Here is a 22924-nt window from a genome sequence, read left to right on the forward strand (position 1 = left end):
GACTTTGGCACGAGCTTTTTTGTGGAAAGTCAACGTGAGTGACCTCTCCTGGGTGTGTGAGCGTCTGCGTGTGGGTGTTTGTCTGATTGTGGATATGTGTGAGTATCTGCATCTCTGTACATGTGACTGTTCATGTGTGTGATGAAGATGCTGTTTAAGAAACAGTGAGTACAAAAACACATATATGTGTTGTTCTTGTGATTGGTGTGCAGCTATGAATGTTGGTGGGACTCTGGAATACTCGGCTCCGGAGCTGCACTTGGGCTACAGCTTGACCTGTGGCGTAGACATGTGGGCGCTGGGTTGCACGGTGGCGGAGTTGGCGACGGGCAGACAATTATTTCAGTCCGACAGTGACAAAGATTACCTCCCGCGCTGCATTGAGGTATTTCCCACTGGGCGTCCATCCGCTCGTGATGCCCCTCTCTTTCCTTGGAGTCGTGGGTTTTGGGGGTGGCAGGAGGGGAGGTGGCCACTTAGTGATCTGGCGAATAGCGGCCGTCGTATGTTGTGTATGAGTGTACACGTGTCCATCTTGTACGTGTGAGGGGAGCAGTAGTGTAGCGGTTAGCATGCTGCGCTCATGGCCCACACTAGTGATGATTATCTGAACCGGTCCTGGGCCTCCCTTAGTTAGACTCAGCCTTAAATGAGTACCTAGTGCAGTGTGTAAAATACCTGGGTCAATGTGGCCACCCACCCCCTGTCTCTGTGTGCCATAATGCTTGCCCTCAACAAGCGCTGCTGCTGTTGTTACGCTATACTAACAGCACTTGCCCCTACAGTCAGCCGCGGATACACGGGTGACCTTTGTCTTTGTCTCAACCATGTGCAGATTCTGGGAATGCCTCCACGATACATGGTGAATTCAGCTCCCGACAGAAGGCAGTTTTTTGGTGAGTTAAAGGGTGGTGCGAGTGACGGACCGGATTCAGTTTTAAGAAGAGGCCTGCGGCTGTTGTTATTTTTTTGGTGGGGGGGGGGGGGAATGGCCTCTTTTTATTTTAAATTCCTTGGGTGAGTGGGTGGGTAAGTCGGTGTGTGGGCAAGTAGGTTGTAGGGTAAGTGGGCGAATTGGTCAGTGGGTAAGCAGGTGGGCGGGTGAGTGGGAGGTGGTTCGGTGATTGGGTAGGTGAGTGAGTGATTGTGTAGGTGGAAGAGTGGGTGGGTGGGTGAGTAGGTTGATGGATGGGTCGGTAAGTGGGTAAGTAGGTGACGTGGTGGTTGGTGACTGCATCTGTCCCGCTGTGCATGGCTCCCGCAGACCGTCAAGGGAAGATGTTGTGCCCAGGCAAGAAAAGGGTACCGGGGAGCTTCCCACTTGAAAGTGTGCTCAAAAGCCACGACCCGGCGTTTGTGGAATTCGTCAGCTTCTGTCTGCGGTAAGACACACCCACCACCCCCTCCCAATGAGGATCCCCCCCCCTCCAATTGATCGGCGATCACTCTCCACCGATCGCCAGGAAAATGTGGAGCTGAGTGGGACTGCCGATGTGCAGTACCACCGGTGTCAAGATCGCCCTCTGTGGAGGATGGAGAGGTCCGTGCAAGACGCTGCTGGCCAATGCGATGCTCGGGGCATTTTTAGTCTACTGGGCATCAGAGGATTGCCACTGTTCCTGCTGCTTCCGCTGCTGCCGTGCATTCCTGACCTTGTAGGAGAAGGGAAGCAACTTCAATGCTCTCACCACGCTTCTCTCACTACGTGTGGCGCGTGTGTCTCCCACGCGTCTCTCAACAGATGGGTTCCGGATTCTCGTTTGACGCCAGCGCAGGCGCTGGATCACAGCTGGCTCCGGACCGCGGCCACCAGCACCACCAGCAATGCCACCACCACTGCTACTCCTGGCCGTGTCCAGTGCTTTGGAGCTGCTGAACGACGGTAACCCACATTCTGCTGACCAATTTTCAAGGCAGTCCATAGAGAGGTGTGGGGCCCAGGGCAAGTCACAACTCCCACATGGAGAAAGTGGCCCAAGTATGGGCATCAAACCCAGGTCCCTCTTTGGCTGTGAGTTCCAGCCCTGCCGCCCACAAACTAACACACGGAGAGTTCAAATCTCACCTGTACATTCGGTTATATACGGATGTATTTTTATAATTGCTTTCTGGGTGAGGACAAATAATGAAGTGGCCATATCTTTGCCATGTAGGTAACCCTTCATCCACTGTGACATCGCCAGCTCCCCCCCTCCCCCCCGATGGTGGGGGAGGGGATGGCTGCGATCTCTGCTGTAGCAGTAAGTTGGAACAATGTCGTGCGCATATCTTCACAGAGCGGAGCCGGCGCTGCCCCCATTCTCTTTGCTCGCCTGGGCCTCTGATTGGAGGCTGAAGGTTGTGGAGGAAGAGGAAACCCAGGTGGAGGAGCTGGTGTTGCAGGAGGAAGAGACCCTGGTGGAGGAGCTGGTGGTGCAAGAGGAGGAGACTCTGGTGGAAGAGCTGGTGGTGCAGGAGGAGGAGACCTTGGTTGAGGAGCTGGTTTTGCAGGAGGAGGAGGCCTTGGTGGAGGAGCTGGTGGTGCAGGAGGAGGAGACTCTGGTGGAGGAGCTGGTGGTGCAGGAGACCTTGGTGGAGGAGCTGGTTTTGCAGGAGGAGGAGACCTTGGTGGAGGAGCTGGTTTTGCAGGAGGAGGAGACCTTAGTGGAGGAGCTGGTTTTGCCAGAGGAGGAGACTCTGGTGGAGGAGCTGGTGGTGCAGGAGGAGGACACCCTGGTGGAGGAGATCGTTGTGGAAGAGATGGTGGTGGAGGAGAAGGAGAAAACAAGGAAAGAGGATCAAGTGATGGTGATGCAGGAGAAGAGGAAGCCAGGGGGCCTGGCCCGCATGGGGAGAGTCATCCGCTCACTCCTCCGACGCGTGCTGCTGTGTGGTGGCCGGTCCACCGCACAGTAGAGATGGAGGTGGTCGTTGATCGGTCTGATCCATGACCACTATCACCACACCTACCACACACACCCTGTACCCACCCACCCCGTGACACCCACCACACTCCACACACACCCTGCACCCACCCACCCCGTGACACCCACCATCCACCACACTCCACACACACCCTGCACCCACCCCATGACACCCGCCACACTCCACACACACCCTGCACCTACCCACACTGTGACACCCACCACCCACCACACTCCACACACACCCTGCACCCACCCACCCCGTGACACCCACCATCCACCACACTCCACACACACACCCTGCACCCACCCACCCCGTGACACCCGCCACCCACCACACTCCACACACACACCCTGCACCCACCCACCCCGTGGCACCAACCACCCATCACACACCACACACACCCTGCACCCATCCACCCCGTGACACCCACCATCCACCACATTCCACACACACCCTGCACCCACCCACCCCGTGACACCCATCACCCACCACACACCCTGCACCCACCCACCCCGTGACACCCACCACACTCCACACACCCTGCACCCACCCACACCGTTACACCCACCACACACCACACTCCACACAGCCTGCACCCACCCACCCCGTGACACCCACCACACTCCACACACCACACACCCTGCACCCACCCACTCCGTGACACCCGCCACCCACCACACTCCACACACACACCCTGCACCCACCCACCCCGTGGCACCAACCACCCATCACACACCACTCACACCCTGCACCCATCCACCCCGTGACACCCACCATCCACCACATTCCACACACACCCTGCACCCACCCACCCCGTGACACCCATCATCCACCACACACCCTGCACCCACCCACCCCGTGACACCCACCACACTCCACACACTCTGTACCCACCCACGCCGTGACACCCACCACACACCACACTCCAAACACCCTGCACCCACCCACCCCGTGACACCCACCACACTCCACACACCACACACCCTGCAACCACCCACCCCGTGACACCCACCACACACCACACACCCTGCACCCACCCACCCCCTTGACACCCACCACCCACCACAATCCACTCACACCCTGCACCCACCCACCCTGTGACACCCAACACACTCCACACACCCTGCACTCACCCACCCCATGACACCCACCACTCACCACACACCCTGCAACCACCCACCCCGTGGCACCCACCACACACCCTGTACCCACCCACCCCATGACACCCACCACACTCCACACACACCCTGCACCCACCCGCCCCGTGACACCCATCACCCACCACATACCCTGCACCCACCCACCCCGTGACACGCACCACCCACCACACTCCACACACCCTGCACCAACTCACCCTGTGACACCAACCACACTCCACACACACCCTGCACCCACCCCGTGACACCCACCAGCCACCACACTCCACACACCCCCTGCACCCACCCACTCCGTGACACCCACCACCCACCACACTCCACACACACCCTGCACCCACCTACCCCGTGACAACCACCACACACCACACTCCACACAAAGGGTTAAGGGTTTTGAGGGTTACGTGTTTAAAGGATTAGGGGTGGAGAGATCTAGGGGTTTATAGAATTATGGTTTTAACAGTAAAGGGGTATAGAGTGTTAGGGGGTTTGGGATTTTTTGTTGTATTTGGGTTATGGTTTCAAAAGGTGAGGAGTTTAGATGGATAGGGTTTTATGGGTAAATCGGTTTAAAGGGTTAGGGATTTAGAGGATTATAAGTTAAGGGTTTAGAGGTTTACAGGGTGATGGGTTTAGGGGTTTAGAGGGTTAGGTATTTAGAGGGTGTGTGGTTTAGAGGTTTAGGGGTTTAGAGGCTGAGGGTTTTAAGGGTAAAATGTTTTAGAGGTTTAGCGGTTTAGAAGGTGATTAGCTTAGAGGGTTAGGGTTTTAGAGGGGTACAGTTTAGAAGGTTATGGGTTTATAGGGTTATAATTGTAAGGAGTTTGGTGTCCTGAGGTTTAGACGGTTTATGGGTTTCGATTGTTAAAGGGTTAGTGGTTTAGAGGGCTTGGAGTTTATAAGGTTACGTGTTAAGGGTTTAGAGGTTTTTTAGGGGATAAGCGTCTTCGATGTTTTGGGGGTTTCTAGGGTTATGGTGTTTAGGGGTTGAGCGTTTTAGGGGTTGAGGATTTTAAGGGTTAGGGGTTTAGAGGGTTGGTGTTTAGAGGGTTAGGGGTGCAGAGATCTAGGGCTTTTGAGAATTCGGATTTTAACGGTAAAGGGGTTTAGAGTGTTAGGGGGTTTGGGGTTTCAGGGTATTTGGGTTCTGGTTTCAAAGGGTGAGGAGTTTAGAAAGGATTTGATTTAATGGGTAAAGGCGTTTAGAGGGTTTGGGATTTAGAGGATTATAAGTTGAGCCGTTTAGAGGTTTACAGGGTTATGGGTTTAGGGGTTTAGAGGTTTAGGGGGTTAGAGGGTGAAGGTTTTAAGGATAAAGGGGTTTAGAGTGTTATGGGTTTCGAGAAGTAGCTGTTTAATGGGTTTATGGGTTTCGATTGTTATAGGTTAAGTGGTTTAGAGGGTTAGGAGCTTAGAAGTTTCGGGGTGTTTCGGGGATAAGGGGTTTCGTGGTTTATAGACTTCGAGGGTTTAGGGGTTGAGAGTGTTAGCGCTTGAGGGGATTCAAGGGTTAGGGGTTTAGAGGGTTAGGGTTTTAAGGTTAAAGGGCTTTATAGTGTTAGGTGTTTAGAGGATTGGGCTATTAGTGGTGTAGGAGTTTAGAGGGTGAGGGGTTTAGCAGGTTAGGTGCCGAGAGGTTTACGGTTTTAGGGGTTGCGGAGTTTAGAGGGTTTGGTGTTTAGACAGTTAGAGTTTTGGGGGTTTATGGGTGGGGTTTTCGAGGGAGAGGTTTTTAGACAGTTAGGGTTTTAAGGGTAAGGTCGTTTAGAGGATTAGGTGTTTAGAATGTTAGAGTTTAGAAGATTTTGGGGTAAAGAGGGTTGGGGGTTTAGAGAGTTAGGTGTTTAGAGATGTATGGGTTTCGATTGTTAGAGGTTGAATGGTTTAGATGGTTAGGAGTTTAGGAGGTTATAATTGCATGTGTTTAGGGGTTTAGAGGTATGGGGGTTTTGAGGGTTAGGGGTTTATAGGGTAATGGGGTTTAGCGGTTTAGAGGGTTATGGGTTTTGGGATTTGGGAGTTTAGAGGGTTTAACACCAAGACTTTGACAACTAATATTATCCATACTAAAGGTGTTTTGGATTTCTCTCCAACACTTAATGGCACTTTTTTATTGTCATGACAAACTTTACTAATTGGCTGTGTCGGATGGTGTCTGGTTTAACGACACATTTATATTTACACGATCTAACCCGAAAATATATTTATTATGCGTTTAGAGGGTTAGGGGCTTAGAGTGTTATGTGTTTAGAGGGTTAGCGTTTTAGGGGTATAGGTGTTTTAAGGTTTAGGTGTCTTGAGGGTTAGTTCTTTAGAGGGTATGGGTGTTAAATGTAGATTTGAAGTTTTCGTGACTGCAGGGATCCATACTCTTTGGTTCTTTCGGTAAAGTCACATAGGTAGAAATAAAATAAAACAAATCGCGACGTTTTGATCGCAACACAAGCGATCTTCATCAGGTGGGACAACCACAGCAAGAAATGCTGAAGTCGGCGGGAGAGCTGCCATGGCAAGAGGTTATATAGTTTAGAGAGGGGGGAAGAGGCAAGGGGACAGAGAGAAAAGGGGGGGGTGTGGGGTAGGAAGAGGGGGGCACGTAAGCGCTAGGGGAAGAGGACGTTAGGCTGGTGGGGGGACATGGGCGGGGCAGCAGTAAAACCGGCAGGTAATGATGGAAACAACAACACAAGTTAAGGCATTACCTGGTTGATAACATCCTTCCAGTGATTATTTAATTTGTATCCATCTTCTCGGTTGAAGTTTTGTCTATACCCTGGAGTCTACAAACTGAGTTGTAACTTCGGCCGCAGTTACGTTGGAGAAATAAAACGACACGTCTCGGACCGTGTTCACGAACACAAGGCGGATCTGAAACATAGCAAACCAATACCTCTGCCGTAGTGGCCATTGTTATAACGCTGTAGGCTCGCATGATATTGTTATTTTCGGAGGCCAAGGACAAAACTTCAATCGAGAAGATGGATACAAATTAAACAATCACTGGAAGGATGTTATCAACCAGGTAATGCCTTAACTTGTGTTGTTGTTTCCATCATTACCTGCCGATTACTGCTAGCCCCGCCCACGTCCCCCCACCCCAGCCTCACGTCCTCTTCTCCTAGCGCTCACGCGGCTCCCCTTCCTCTCCCTACCCCACACCCTCCCCTCTCTCTCTCCCCCCTTGCCTCCTCCCCCATCTCATACCTGTATAACCTCTTGCCACGGCAGCTCTCCCGTCGACTTCAGCATTTTCTTGCTGTGGTTGTCCCACCTGAAAATATCACTTATGTTGCGATCGAAACGTCGTGATTTGTTTAATTTTATTTAATTTATACCTACGTGACTTTACTGAAAGAACCAAAGAGTATGGATTCCTGCAGTCACGAAAGCTTCAAATAAAGATTAAAATAGTTTAGTTTAATTTGTTTATTTTTGAACAGTTTGTCTTTCCTGTCATTTTTTGTATTTTTTTAGTTATGTTCTGACCTGCCCGATTGGACAGCTGTGAAAACAGATCTTTGTAGCTCATCGATTTCATCCAGTGTAAATAAATATTCAGATTTAAATTTTATTGACCTCTGTGCGAGTCTATGGATTTCTGAGTTTGTGGGCCTCTGTGAGTGTATGGGTCTCTGTCTGAGTCTATGGATCCCTGTGTCAGTATATAGGGTCGCCGTATGAGTCTGAGTGTCTGAAGGAATGTATGGGTCTCTGTTGGAGTCTATGGGTTTCTGGTTCTGGGTCTGAGTGGGAATCTATGGTTCTCTGAGTATGGTTGTTTGTGCGAGTCTTAAGTGCACAAACTGAACTTAAAAAGGGCATTGAGGGGTGCGGAATCCAAGTTGACTATTAAGCTCCCCGCAGTGCAAGCCAGCTCTCTAGTCGTGTCATCATACAGCCCCTGTAATTCTTTATAATAATAATTAGACTTACTCCAGGAAAGCCACGCTGAGTCATAGTAAGGTCCTGAATTTGGTTTTTATTGTAAGATCTTTTCAATCAATGAATAACGAATGCTTACACAAGTGGGGGGAAACCGGAGCACCCGGAGAAAACAAACGTATGTGAAGGGGCAGCAGGCAGCATTTTAAACCGTACAGGTGACGATGGCGATGATCCCACTTGCTATAATGCCTTCTCCTGGCCAGTCAGATGCTTTCTCCTGGCCAGCCAGGAGAAGGCACCTCAATGTCCACGGGAAGGGGGTTTCACAATATTTACTGTGTGATCCACCAACCCTTGCTGCCTTCTACAGTGCTGGATCGCAGGCTTGCGTCACCACCTTCTGGCGAGTATTTGTAGTTATTATTTAAAGCTATATAGCACTCACAAGAACGACTCAAGAGGCGCGAGGAGCCACAGACATGCAGGAAGGAAGCCACGTGGTGAGCCAGCACCAACGATTGTCCAGGCTCTACGGTACTCTATGTATGGAGGCATTATTGGCTAATTAATAACGAGTGTTTGTACAAGTGGGGGAAATCGGAGCACCCAGAGAAAAGCCACGTGTGTGAAGGGGCAGCATTTTAAACCATACAGGTGACGATGGCGATGAGTCCACTTGCTGTACTGCCTTCTCCTGGCGAGGCAGGTTATGCACCTCGACTTCCACGGGAAGAGGATTTCACAACATCATTGTGCGGTGATTTACGAACCCTCGCTGCCTTCCCCAGTGCTGGATTTGAGACGTGCACCACTAACATCAGGCGAATGATAACAACAACAACAATAACTATACTTATTACTTGGTAGCAACAGGCGAAATAAAACAACAGGCAAATTATAACAGGCCAATTAAAACAGGCGAATGATAACAGGCAAATGAAAACAGGCGAATGATAACAGGCGAATGATAACAACAGGCATATGTTTAGAACAGGCGAGTAATAACAACAATTATTATTTACACTTAGAACTTGATAACAACAATATTTATACTTATAACGTGATCAAGCAGGCCTCAGAGGTGCGAGGAACCACAGACAATCAGGAAGGAAGCCACTTGGTAAGCTGGCACCAACGATTGCCCAAGCTCTGTGACCCTATTGATACGTTTTTATCGACCAGATAGGGAGCGTTACGTGTGGGGGGGAAACCGCCCCCTTCGGTGCCTCCATGGTCCAATAGCTGGTCTTCTTGGCGCCACGGTCCCGAGCCCCCTAAAAGTTCCTCATGGAGCAAATCAACGGGTGGGCCATTGCCTTGTCAGGGCTCATTCATTGCTCCGGATCCCACCTGAAAATGCCAGGCGCAGATCCCCACATCATTAAAGCCACGGGTGCATTTATCCCAGATATAAACAATTGCAAACTATTTGACTATTTTTTTTTACTTTAACCAGGCAAGGCCCACTGAGCTATACAGCTCTCTTTCAGAAGCGGCCACACAATTACAGCTCAACAAATTGGCTTATTACGTGGACATTAGTAGCCAAATACTCTAAACATGTGCTAATAAATGTGGAGGGAAAACCCGGAGGATCCGGAGAAAAATACACGCGACCACGGGGAGATAGCATACAAACTCCAAATACAAAGGTGTCAGGGTAAGGATTTAATACACGACCTCCTGTATACCCTACAAAATAGTTAACATCTCGCCACCGTGGCGCCCAATTCTGATCACATGACATAGCAAAACGAACGTCGCGGTGCATAGCAATAATTCAATTGGGCAATTACTGAGCGTTCATAAACGTGAGGGGATACAGGAGTACCCAGAGAAAACCCACTCGTGCAAGGGGGCAACCCTCTATCCCATGCAGACAGAGATGGTGCTTATCCCACTTGCTGTACTGCCTTCTCCTGGCCAGCCAGGATATGCCACCTCAACACCCACTACACCATGAACTTTGTGAACCGAGTTTAAATTTCTGGCCACGGCGAACATCAGTGGCTATCTCCCTCTTCCTCTCTCGTCCCTGCTATTATCTCCCTCTTCTTCCCGCGTCCCTCCCACTATCTACCTCTCCAATCCGTCCCACCATCTCCCTCTTCCTCCCTCGTCCCTCCCACCATCTCCCACTTCCTCCCCAGTACCTTCCACTATCTCCCTCTTCCTCCCACTTGGCTCTACTAGTAATCTCCCTCTTCTCCCGTCCCTCGCACTATCTCCCTTTTCTTCCCCCATCCTTCCCACTATCTCCCTCTGCATCTCCAATCCCTCGCACTCTCTCCCTCTTCCTTCCTCTTCCTTCCCACTATCACCTTCTTACTCTAACCGATCTGCCTAATCCTCCCAAATAACTCCCACTATCTCCCTCTACTTCCCCAGTCGCTCCAACTATCTCCCTCTTCATTCCCCTTTCCTGCCACTATCTCCCTCTTCCGCCCCCTTCCCTCCCACCATCTCCCTCTTCCTCTCCCGTCCCCCCCGCTATCTCCTTCTTTCTCTCACATCCCTCCCACCTCCTTCCTCCCCCGTCCCTCCCACTATCTTCTCATCCTCCCCCATCCATCCCACGATCTTCCTCATCCTCTCCCGTACCTTCCGCACCTTCCTTATTTAACACCATCAGGTTCACAGACTCGCCCTCGCTTCTCCCAGTCAAATAGCCTAGCTTAGACACAACCCCCACCATGTTACACTGACGGCATCGACCGAGACAGCCAACAACTATCCGGCCGCCCAATTATCTAGTGAAGACGGCAGCGACCAAGTCGGCAAAGACGACAGTGCCGACGAGACGACTCCACTTCCCAGAACGTGCAACCACGAGCTCTCGCTCTCCGCTGCTTTTATCCGACTCGGCCGCGCCTCCCTTCTCCAACCCACGAGCGGGTTCCAGTGTCTTCCAGGGAGGGTCTCTATGATCCTTGCCCCAGTGCCTCCGCCCTGCTGACAAACCCGCATGAGGCTCACTGGCGTGTGTACTCCCCGTCCACCGCAGTTGCCGCTGCTGGACAACAACTATTACTCTACAGTTGTACTGCCCCTCTGTACCGTGCCCCCGAGCCATCAACACGGACTCACAGCATCAACACAGACGCACATGATCAACACAGACTCACAGCATCAACAGACTCACACGATCAACAGACTCACAGCATCAATACGGACTCACACCATCAACACGGAAACAGGGTCAGTGAGCAAGATGGCGGATGAGTGCATACATGATGTGAGTGGTGGTGAGTTCAAGTTAAGCACCCAGTTTTAAATCTTATTTACTCCCACCATCACCACCACCACCACCCTACATACAAGTCGGAAGTAAATGCCTACACACCCTACATACAATCGTCAGTAGTAGTGGGGAGAAGAGGGCATCAGTGGGGGCGAGGCATGAAGCGTTGAGAAGCCCTCAGATACTCCATAAAACCCCGAGTTTCATGGAGTATAATTTTCAGCATTACAGTTCCATTTTTTTTACGTTAACAAATGTCTCGCCATATATTACACCGTATAGGTAACTAGATTGGGCGAGGGATGGTCTTTTTTGTTGAACAATCAATAAAGCTACGGTGTCGTACTGTGCCCGTATCCGTGTACGGTACTGTGCACTAAAGGAAGAAAAATGGAGCGGCTGAACCTCACTGCCTCCTTACCGGAGGCTGTAAACATCAAGTGACCTGAAAACTGCGATGGGACGTGAAAGACAACATGGAGAGACAAGAGGGCGCCACGTGTGTTCTTCCATGGCAGCAGCAGCATCAACGCAGGCAATGAGGTTCAAATGGGCACAGGAACTTTGAGGTGGACCCACGAGTGTTTGAGCCACAGCGGCGTGCAATCGGCGACCTCTATACGCTTGGCGCAATCCGCACCGTCATTTCACGGAGCCCTTGTCCACTCGACGAGTGCGACGACGCCGTCCCACCGTCATTCGGCGCCTCGTGGTGACATCACAACAGCAAAGCGACAGGTGTTGTTTATTCATTTCTTGAGGCAATTCGAGGGCCCGGTTACATCGCGTTGTGATACACGCACACACCGTCAACATATACTACACCGGTTATAAAAAAAAAGCAGGGGATAGAAAGGTGGGGGAGCGGACCCGACCACAGGTATTGTTTAAAAGACGTCAAGCGGACCGGGGGTTTTAAATGCAAGTCCATGCGGACACCAACATCCGAACGATTGTACCAATAAATCCTGAACCTTCTGGAAGATTTCAGCTCCCGCTGGTTTGGATCAGGGTGATGTTGGGGCAAATTCCATTAATTGGGAAAGGTGGCAATCTTGTGGGAATGTCCTCGCCAGAGAAGAAACTTGTCGCTTCCATGTTTTATTTTCATCCGACGTCCCATTAGCGAGATCCAGAGCGTGACGGACTCATATGGAGTCGGCCTCCTGTAATTTTTCTGGTCTCATTCTCACCACAGGTGAAGGCAGAGCCACACATCAACGTGCCAATGGGGCCACGGTTGAAGTGGTGGGGCCACGGTTGAAGTGGCGGTGGCCACGGGTCATGTGGCCTCTATGTATTTTCCATGTTGAAGGCCGATTGCCCCAAACATTGCCCGTCATATGCAGTGTCACTGAATAACGTGTGAAACATACTGTAGCATATACAAAATTGTATTTTCTTCATACATTAAATACAATAAACACAATAAACATGAAATGCGTATAGGACATTTATAACTCTCTCAATGACCAAACTTGTATTTTATGAACACACTTATACGAGCAAAATATGACAAAAGTGTTCCAGATTTCAGTTTCAATTGAGACTGAAATCCGGAATCATTACCCCCTACTGACAGACTAATAATACCCGCTCGCAGGCCAAGTGCTGATTCACCTTGGGGCCTCGCCTGGTATAGAGGTCGTGGGTTAAATCCCGACGCCTGTATATCTGGAGTTTGCATGTTCTCCCCGTGACCGCGTGGATTTTTCTCTGGGTCCTTCGGTTTTTCCCTCCACATTTAGAAACATGCGTTTAAAAGTATTTGGCTGCTATATATTTCTGCGTGACAAGCCACTTTATAGCGCTTTCATTTGTGGCCCGGTCGTTCCTGAAAGAGAGCTATACAGCTGAGTGGGCCTTACCTGGTAAAATAAAAAGAGATTAGTTTTGTTAGTTTATTTTGTGCCACAGGGGGACAGCTACAGGGGGGGGGTGCCCATTAAAATGGTCGAGATGAGATGCAACTTAAGGCGCTTGTGACTTCCCAAAAATATTATTTATGGCAGGTTTTCACATCTAAACATCCCGGGTGGCATTGAAGCCAAGAGCTCCCACCCTAGGTGAGTAGCTACGAGAGCGGTGCTGTGCACGGCGACACGCCACTTTCTCCATCTGCCTGACTTGGTATTTTCTTTTTTGTTACTTAAATAAATGTTAATGTTTCGTTTTGTGTACGCGTGTATGTACACCGTTTGGGGAGCGGTGGTGCAGCAGTTAGCGCACTACGAACTCAGCAATCTGAGTACGTGGTGTGGGGTGTGTATAACATCGCAAAACTGGGGAGGACAAAGGCAGCCAGACATGGGGCTGGCCACACAACCACTTCTGTGCCATGCCGGCCATCATAGGTGCTACCCGTTAACAGCACTTGCCCCAGCAATCTGTTAACGGCGATACGGAGTACCTTTGTCTTTTTGTGCAATTGTGTGCTTCTGTGTGCGACGCATGCGACGATGTGCATGTTTGTGTTTGATAAATGTACATCCGCAATGTGTGTGTGACGCGTATGATGCACGTGTGTGACGACGGTTGGAACAGCGATTCACGCACTGCCCTATCCACGCGGCGACCTCTCCTCAACGTCTCGAGCCTCGGCGGAGAGCGCCGCGAGGTTCGACTCCAACTCCGGCTTTCCAGGGACAAACCCCCCCCCCCAATGCCCCTCCCCCCAGGCCCATGGGGGGGGGGGGAAGTCGCTCCCCTCCCTCACTCCACGCTCAGGAACTTCCTCTTCTTCGCCGTGTTCATGTACGGTCGCCAAGGCCACTCCACCTCGGCGGTGGCCGCGTTGTCCAGCGTGCCCAGTTTAATCTCATAGACTGCGCGACACACAAAAGCAAAGATCCCCCCCATGCAGCCTTTAACAGACGGCGTGGGAAAAGCGCTGTTCGTGTGTTAGCATGTAGGAAAGCCAGCACGGCACACCAAGGGGTGGGTGTGGGTGGCCAGCATTACGTCCGATCATCTTTGAATTTACACATCGCATCCGGGGTGGGGGAATGCGAGTCGGGTCACGGTACAGCGAATGCGACCAGAGCAGCGACCCCACCGACTCAAGTTCCGATCCGCTCTACAAGTCACCCGCGGGCCACCTAGCCCGAGGCTAGACTCTTACATTCAGCCCATCATCCTCTCAGGGGTCGATAAAATTTACAACCACTTCGTAGGGAAGTCCACAAGGAATGTGGAATTTCCACCGCCTCTGCAGGGGTGTAAAGTGGAGACGAGTAACAATGTGTCAGGCAGACTTACGCTCCATCTCGAATCACGGTCCCACCTCCTTCAACTCGATGTCCTTGCCGTCGCGCTTGTAGACGTTGTGCCTGTTGGGAGGGGGGAAGGGGGGCACAGAAGTCACGGGAGGGGTGGCGGCAAGTCACACGGACGGCGCTGGACTCTCATTACGTGTCCTCGCAGACGTTTGCCAGTTAGAGGCCAGCGGCCACACTGTTTAAAACTGCGGATGCATTAGCAAATGAACAACATTACGCGCCTTCAGCTTCAGAGATGGCGTTAAATAAAAACTCTGTGCTGTTGCTCGAAAACTAAAGTAAAACGAAACTATTTTTATTTTACCACTGAGCTATGTAGCTCTTTTTCACATAAAAATGTATAGCAGCAAAATACTCGAAATTCAAGTTTCTAAATGTGTAGGGAAAAACCCGGAGGACCCGGAGAAAAATCAAAGTGACCAGGAGGAGAACATGCAAACTCCGAATATACAGGCGGACACACAGCACCTGGCCCAAAAGTCTGCTCACTCTTTCCCATTCCGAGACATCTGCAAGTTGCCGGGTGGTAGGTGTCACGTTCACCGCTGAATCTCGGTACGCGCGAGCGGCTCGGCGTTAATTTTATTTATAGAGGCGTAGCGCTGCTGTTTTTAAAAGGCGTTGCCCTCACCGCAGAGAACCGTAGTGACACGACCGGCACTCTATGGAACAAAACTGTGCCACACGCCCTCCCGCATAGTCTTATGGGAGCAAAAGGTATGTCTTCAGGTCAGAAGACGTACTTGAGTTTTTCTTACGGTTCCGTTTCGACGACGTATATGTACATCATGGAAATGAGAAAGGGTTATAGCCTATACGAGGGATCTTTGTGCTTTGGGGATGGGGGAGGAAGATGTGGGTGAGACTGGCACGGTGCCCGCACGCACCCTCTTTCCGAGTCGCGACGTGAAGTTGTGCATCACGAGGTGTTGGAATGCCTCGGACATCATGTCCACGTCCGGATGTCGTGCCGCATCACCACGCTCGAGAGTGTCAAGTACACCGTGGCATCGTACCACGTGTCACATGAACAGCATGCCGGAAAGTTAGACACACCACAGGTGTCACACAGACTGTACTGGAGAGTTAAACAGACTGCCCTTCCATCTGCGGCATCATACCACATCACACCACATACACAGTTAAAACACCACAATTCCATGTCTGCAGCGTCATACTACACACCGCACATCGTACGCACAGCTAAATACACCTCCATCCCCGTCTGTTGCACCGCATCACACACGTCACACCATGCATCACACCGGGGAGCGGGAGCGGAGTAGCTATCTCATTACACTACAAATCCGGTGACCTGACTTCGATTTCCGGTGTGTCCAAGCATCGACAGTGGGGAGACAAAAGGGGCCAGATGCGGTAATGACCACACCACCCACCCCGCCGTGTGCCCTGCCGGCCTTCGTAGGTCGCTCGACAAACAGCACTTGCCCTGACAGCCTGTTAAAGGCTACACGGGGGAGCTTTGTCGACTGCGGTGCGTGCGCGTGCCTGGCATACCGCGGTGCTCATGCAGGACAATGAAGTCGTTGACGGCGTTGACGCAGCACGCCCACACCAGCGCCTGCAGCTTGTGGCCTCCGTGGTTCATCGGCTGAGCGTTCGGCAGGATCAGCTTCATCTCCTGCGGTGGTGGTGGGAGGGTGGTGGTGGTGTGGTAACATGACAGCAAGCGGTCACACGCCGAGTCCGCTCTTCCCACCGGCGTCCGTCCCGGCCACGCTGCTTTCGCCCCCCCCACTTCCCCGCCCCCCCACTGTATCCGACTCGGGTTGTGTTGTTTGTTTTTTCCATTGCGGAAGCCGAGCCGAGCCGTGCCGGTATACGGGGTCGCCAAACCCCGTGTTGGCACAACTGGGATGCACCATTGGAAAAACTTTACTATTTTTATTTTACCAGGTAAGGCCCACTGAGCTATGCAGCTCTTTTCCAGAAGCGACCTGGCCACAAATCATAGCTCAACTAAGTGGCTTATCGCCATGTGGAAATTTATAGCAGCCAAATACTCTTAAACGGACGTTGATTCTAAATGCGGAGGGAAAAACCGGAGGACCTGGAGAGAAATCCACGCGACTCCTCGGAAAGAGGCACGCAACTCCAAATATACAGCAGGCATCAGGGTCAGGATTGAACCTGCGACCTCCTGTATACCAGGTGAGGGAGTTAACATCTCGCCACAGTGGCGCCCCCAATGGTACATCTTTCCGTGACCACCGACCGTGCGTAGTGCTACAGTAGATACATTTTCGATGAATGGAAGGGATCGGTCATCGCGAAAAGGCGGACTGAATCGCGAGGAATGAAGTTGACAAAAGCTGCATGCACCAAACCAAAGTGTCCAACGCTCCACCACTTACGACCCCCCCCCCCCCCCCACACAGCCTCCACCTTTCATCAACAACCAGATTTCTTCTGGTTAACTCAACGGATGCGAGTTGTCTCACACTGCACAAGCCCGATGATTGGTCGACACGACTCGTGTGAGGTGCAAGGAACTGATTCTAAAGCCGATAGAGAACACGTGTGTGTGTGTGCGGTAATTTAGCAGTTAGCATGCTGCCCCACAAACCTAGTGACCCGAGGTTTATTTCCGTTCATGGCCAACACCAGTGGCGATTATCTGAACTGGTCCTGGGCCTCCCCTAGATCAACTCAGCCTCAAACGAGTACCTAGTGCGGTGTTTAAACATCATTACCAGAGAGATAAAGGTGGCCAGTTGTGGTGCTAGCCACCTACACCCTCGCAAACAGCACCTGTCCCAAAAACCTGTTAAGGCTATATGGGGGACCTCTGTCTTTGCGCGCTTGTACACATGCAATACACGAGGACCCACATTCCTCGTGTGACCTCAAACCCTGTAGCCCCTGTGACCCCGTGCCCGCACCTTGATGAACTGCTTGAGGAGGGAGCTGGGGTCGCGTGAGGTCGTCGCCATGATGTGTGGGTCCTTCACGCCGGCTCAGCGGTACTCGTCATCCATGTGGCTGCTCACTCCTACTGACACGGGGGGGGGGGGTGGATAGAAAGAGGTGGTAGATGGGGCAGGGGGGACGGAGAGGGTAGGTTATCATTTGCCATACTTCACCGTGCAGGTGAGTGAAGGTGTGTGTGTGGGTGGATGGATGGAAGGAGCGACCAGGAATGGTTGAGAATATCACTCTGCAGTGATCGCGTTGATTTTGTGTAGCGAGCTGAGCAATAATGAGACCTGGATGAGTCCCAATTGCAAGAGTGGGTGGGTGATATGGCAGGTGAGTGGGTAAATTGAGTAAAATGATGAGTGAGTGAATGAGTGCGTCAGTGCATGTTAAACCTCTTTGTTACAGCACGTAGCCAACCGTGGTAATCGGAAGTGTGACAAACTAACCACAAAAAGTAGTTCTCAAGAAATGAGTTTGTCAATCTAGACGATGATTTAAAAGTGCAAAGCTCCAGTGGCTTCCTAATATTGTAAGGAAGACCGCTCCAGAAGGAAGACTGCTCCAGAAGCACACGTTATGTGGTGACCACGGCCTTCATTTGACATTCCACAAAAATTTACGCCAGCCATCACACACACACGGCCGACTCTTTTTCCACGTTCACGCCACGGGATTTTTCAAAGTCCACTTGGGAAGCAATCGCCGTGCAGTATTTACGGTCAACGCAACTGCGGCATTAAACCCATTAAACCAGTGGGGGGGGGGGTTGAGGGCCCGCCGTTCTCGAACCGCGAACCTCCGCGGCAAAACACGGTGCCACCGCTTGGCAGGAAGGACCGACGGCGAGCCGGGGATGCGCGCCGACTCGGCGTGTCTAGCGGGCGGAGACGCGCGACGCTTATCCCTCTGCCTCGGGAGTCTCGCGAGAAGGAAGAGAGAGAGAGATGCGAGGAGACGTGATGGTGAGGGATGTGAGATCACCCTCCCCTCCCTGGTCGAACTCCACGGCCTTCTGGAGTTCAAGCGCCTCCCACCGCAGGTCCGTAGGCAGCACCAGGTTTTCTTCGGTGACGAGGTCAGGGGGACAGGGGGCAGTGGGTGGGGGGCGGGCAGGGGAGAATTAACAAGGAAGAAAAATCATGCGCACGCATGGATTCATTCGGAAACGCTTTCCAACGTGCGGTTGTCTTCTCGCCTGTATTGTCAGACCGTCTTGTCCCATCTTAGTCCGTCTTGCGTGTCTCATTGTCTCTAGATCCGTCTCTAGTCTGTCTTGCGTGTCTCAACGTCTCTAGTCTGTCTCGCTGTCTCTCGTCCGTCTTGTCGTCGCGACCCCATCTCTAGATCCGTCTCGCCGCCCGTTACCATCGAGCGCCCTCTTGAGCTGCGCCTTCTCCTCTACGAGGACCTTCTTGGCCTCCTGCGCCTTGCGGTAGAGGTACTCGCCGTGCAGTTGCGCCTCCTCAGCTGCACCACCAAACAAAGACAAAGATCCCCCATGTAGCCTTCGACAGGACTGTCGGGTGCAAGTGCTGTTAACGAGCAGCACCTTTGATACACGAAGGGGGGTAGGTGGCCAGCACCACATCCGGCCGCCTTAATTTCCCCAGTGGCGATGTTTACACAACGCATCAGGTACTCATTTGAGGCTGAGTTGACCAAGGGGAGGCCCAGGAACGGAATCGTCACCAGTGTTGGCCGTGAGCGGGAATTGAACTCGGGTCGCTGGGTTAGTAGTGCAGCGTAGTGCTAATCGCGAGACGACCATAAACAACAACCGCCATTCGCCACGAAGTGGTGGAGATGTCACCACGGCGCTCGTGCCAGGCTACGTGCAGGTTAAGGCCACATGAAGCGTCGAACGCCCGCTGGCAGCAGGAGGTCACAGACAGACAGACCCAGGTTGCCATTGGTTGCTTGACTGAGATGACTGGCCGATGCACCACCTGTGCCCCCTACTGTGCTACACTACCGCTCCAACCTACACAAACTCTCTTGGGCTATACTCTTTGGTTCTTTCGGTAAAGTCACATAGGCATAAAATATAAAATAAATTAAATCACGACGTTTCGGGCACAACACAAGCGTCCATCATCAGGTGGGACAAACCACAGCAAGAAACAATTGCCGACGTGGGCAAAAGAGCTGCTGTAAACAAGAGACTATATAGGTAAGAGAAGGGGGGAGGATCAGGGAGGAGAGATAGAGAGGGGGGGTATGAGGGGAGTGCTGAAGAGAGCGGGGCTGGGAGTGGGAAGCTTAAGAAATTAGAGATGCGGAAAGTTAAGGCAACACCATAAAGCAGTTAAGGTTTTACCTGGTTAATAACATTCTTCCAATGATTACTCAATTTGTATCCATCTTCTCGGTTGAAGTTATGTCTGTGTTTATATATCTGGATGGCTTGATGAACAAACCTTTGATAGTAGCCCGAAGGTTTGCAGAGCGGCACCACGATACTCCTAGCGACGTCGTTGATTAATGTCTGTAATTAATATCGATGGTGAATCTCTGTAATTAATATCGATGATTCGATTCCACGAGAACAGATTCCACAAGAATCGATTCCACAACTATTTTAGTAAAGCGAAGTACGCGATTCGATTCAAACGTGTTCGTTCCGGTCTCATCAGAATCGGTATTGATTCTGTGCTGGAGGAATCCAATGAGCTATAAAGCTCTTTGATCAAAGATGTGCCAGTAGAGGGCACGGGGTCATAACGTCACAACAAACAATACAAAAACGATAGGAGTGCAAAGGGAATGGTAGCAAACCACTAAAAATAGATTAAATAAACCATATAAGTTCATACTCTTTGGTTCTTTCGGTAAGAAGTCTCGCTCTCCGTTCCACCCACTACAACTGGCGTCAGAAGTAGCCAAATAGTAAGATGAATCGCTATAATGGAGACGCGAAGAAAAACTCGTACCAGGGCTCCAGTGGAAGAGGAGGACGACTCAACACCACTGGGGTTGGCAGCCCCGGAAGGGGGAGGAGAAGCGACGCCGGCCGAGCTGCTCACTGCCCGGCCGCCCGGCGGCTCACCACCGTCGGAGAGGGCGCTTCAGGTGGCTCACTCCCGCCTCGCCCAACTCCTGCACGCGGCGGCATCCATCCTCGACGAAATACATCGCGGGTTATAACCACAACAAATATAATCACAATCACTGCGACCATAATCGCCGTAACCACAAATATAATCAAAACCACCAGCTACATAACCACAAGCATAAACACTACTGCCACAAATATAACCATAACCACCACAACCATAACAACCAACATAACCACCACAACAACCACAATGATGCTGATACACTCTCACACCATGTGGGTCCCCTTGTCTCCTTGTGTCTCCCTGTGGGTGAGTGGATGGGTTGGCGAGAGAGTCGGTGGGTTGGCAAGAGAGTCGGTGGGTTGGTGAGAGAGTGGGTGGGTGGCAGAGTGAGTGACCGGTGGCAGTGGGTGACCGGTGACTAAGTGGGTGGGTGGCAGTGGGTGACCGGTGACCAAGTGGGTGGGTGGCAGTGGGTGACCGGTGACGAAGTGGGTGAGAGAGTGGGTGGCTGAGTGGGTGGCTGAGTGAATTGGTGAGTGGATGAGTGCCAGAGTGGGTGGGTGAATGGCTGAGTGGGTGGGTGAGAATCAGTATGTTTTTGCTGGAGGAATCCGATGAGCTATGAAGCTCTTTTTCATAGATGCCCAGAGAGTGGCTGAGTGGGTGGCTGAGTGAGTGTCGGTGGGTGTGAGTGGGAATGAAATCTAACCTGCACCTCTGCATTGCAAATCCAGCGAGCTAACGCCCTGCGTGTGGTGGGGTAAAGTGCGGGCATGGCCACTTTGCTCCAACACGTCCGGACCAGCGTGGAAGAGTAGACCAAATACCTCTATATAGCGGCCTCTAGTGGATGCCTTTTTCCAGCAGCAGGCGATTCGCCTCCACAACAAACCCGTCCCTCCAGGGATAAAAACACACGGCAGTCTGGGAGTGCCTCTCATCAGCTATGGCTCAACACGAGGGCCACTCTGGGGCCGGTTTCCACCGTCAGCGCCTCATCAGCAGCAGCAGCAGGGCCGGGCTCTGCTTGAAGCAGCGCCGTGAACTCAGCAGGCGTCTAGGACGTGACGGCTGTGGGCCAGGCGCCTCCTCCTCTGTCTCCCCCCACCGCCGCCGCCGCCACTGCTGACGTGGACACACCGCGCGAGGTTCTGACCTTCAGGCTGAGTCGACGTAGAGGAGGCCCAGCGAGCCGCCGCTTCAGAAGATTTCGCGACCCACTGACGGTGGCCGTGAGCGGGAATCCAAATCAGCCGCTCGCCACCCACAATCCACAGCGCGCGCCGCCTCCACTCGCCCCCTGCCTGACCGGAAGTAGCAGCGGGGGGAGGGGGGTGGGCAATGGGGGCGTGAGGGGGGGGTTGAGGGGGAGCATGGGCGGGGGTTGCCAGGGGGGGCAAGGGGGGTCGCGAGGGGGGGGATGCTTGGGGGGGGGGTTGTGAAGGGGGAGGGGCAGGGGGGGAAAGAGGGAGCATGGGGGAGGAGCTTAGGTGAGGGGGAGGAGCTAATGGCTATTACACCACGCCGCGTCTCGCGCCACGTGCTTCCCCTGGCAGTTTGGCCGTTAGGCGTGGAACCGAGCTGTGGGTGAGTGGTGGCGGTGGTGGTGTGAGTCTTTCTATGTGAGTCTGTGTGTGAGTCTCTCTAAGTGAGTCTCTGTGTGAGTCTGTGTACGTGTGTGTGGGTCTGTGTGAGTCTGTGTGTAGCAGTGACCCGGTCTCAAATGAGTATCTGGTGCGATGCGTAAACATCGCCACTGGGGAGACAAAGGCGGTCGGGCGTGGTGCTAACCACCCACCCCTTCGTTTACCGTGCCGGCCTTCATACGTACTGCTGGCTAACAGCACTTGCCCCTACAGCCTGTTAAGGCTCTATGAGGATCGTTGTCTTTGGTGTCCTGTATTAGCAGGAGGAGTGGTGGTGTTAACGTTGGTGGTATTAGTGGTGGTGGTGTTAGTGATGGTGGTGTTAGTGGTGGTGTTTGTGGTCTTAATAATGGTGGTGTTGGTGTTAGTGATGGTGGTGTTAGTGGTGGTGGTTGTTCGAGGTATTGTTGCTGGTGTTAGTGATGGTGGTGTTGGTGGTATTAGTGGTGGTCGTGTTAGTGATGGTGGTATTATTGGTGGTAGTGTTAGTGGTGTTAGTGGTGGTGGTGTTGGTGGTGGTGGAGTTGATGTTGGTGGTGGTGTTTTTAGGGTTCGTTGTGTTAGTGGTGGTGTTAGGAGTGGTGTTAGTGCTGGTGTTAGTTGTAGTGTTAGTTGAGGGGAGCGGTAGTGTAGCGGTTAACGTGCTGCGCTACAAACCTGGCGACCCGGGTTCGATTTCCGCTCACGGCCAACACCAGCAACGATTATCTGAACCGGTCCTGGGCCTCCCCTAGGTAGACTCAGCCTCAAATGAATACCTGGTACGATGTGTAAACATCACCGCTAGGGAGACAAAGGCGGCCAGGCGTGGTGT

The 22924-nt window shown here is 52.2% G+C and overlaps 1 long non-coding RNA gene across 1 annotated transcript; it reads right to left on the reverse strand.

Annotated features, from left to right (window-relative positions):
- Positions 1 to 13129: 13129 nt before the first annotated feature.
- On the reverse strand, positions 13130 to 17717 carry LOC142924062 (uncharacterized). Its single transcript, XR_012941198.1, has 5 exons — positions 17369 to 17717; positions 15984 to 16107; positions 15353 to 15448; positions 14446 to 14516; positions 13130 to 14012 (listed from the first exon to the last, which is right to left on the reverse strand). It is a non-coding gene; the product is annotated as an uncharacterized LOC142924062 (long non-coding RNA).
- Positions 17718 to 22924: the final 5207 nt, after the last annotated feature.

The sequence above is a fragment of the Petromyzon marinus genome, chromosome 8 (assembly GCF_048934315.1).
Source record: "Petromyzon marinus isolate PM22_M1 ecotype Great Lakes invasive population chromosome 8, UKy_Petmar_22M1.pri1.0, whole genome shotgun sequence".
Taxonomy (NCBI): domain Eukaryota; kingdom Metazoa; phylum Chordata; class Hyperoartia; order Petromyzontiformes; family Petromyzontidae; genus Petromyzon; species Petromyzon marinus.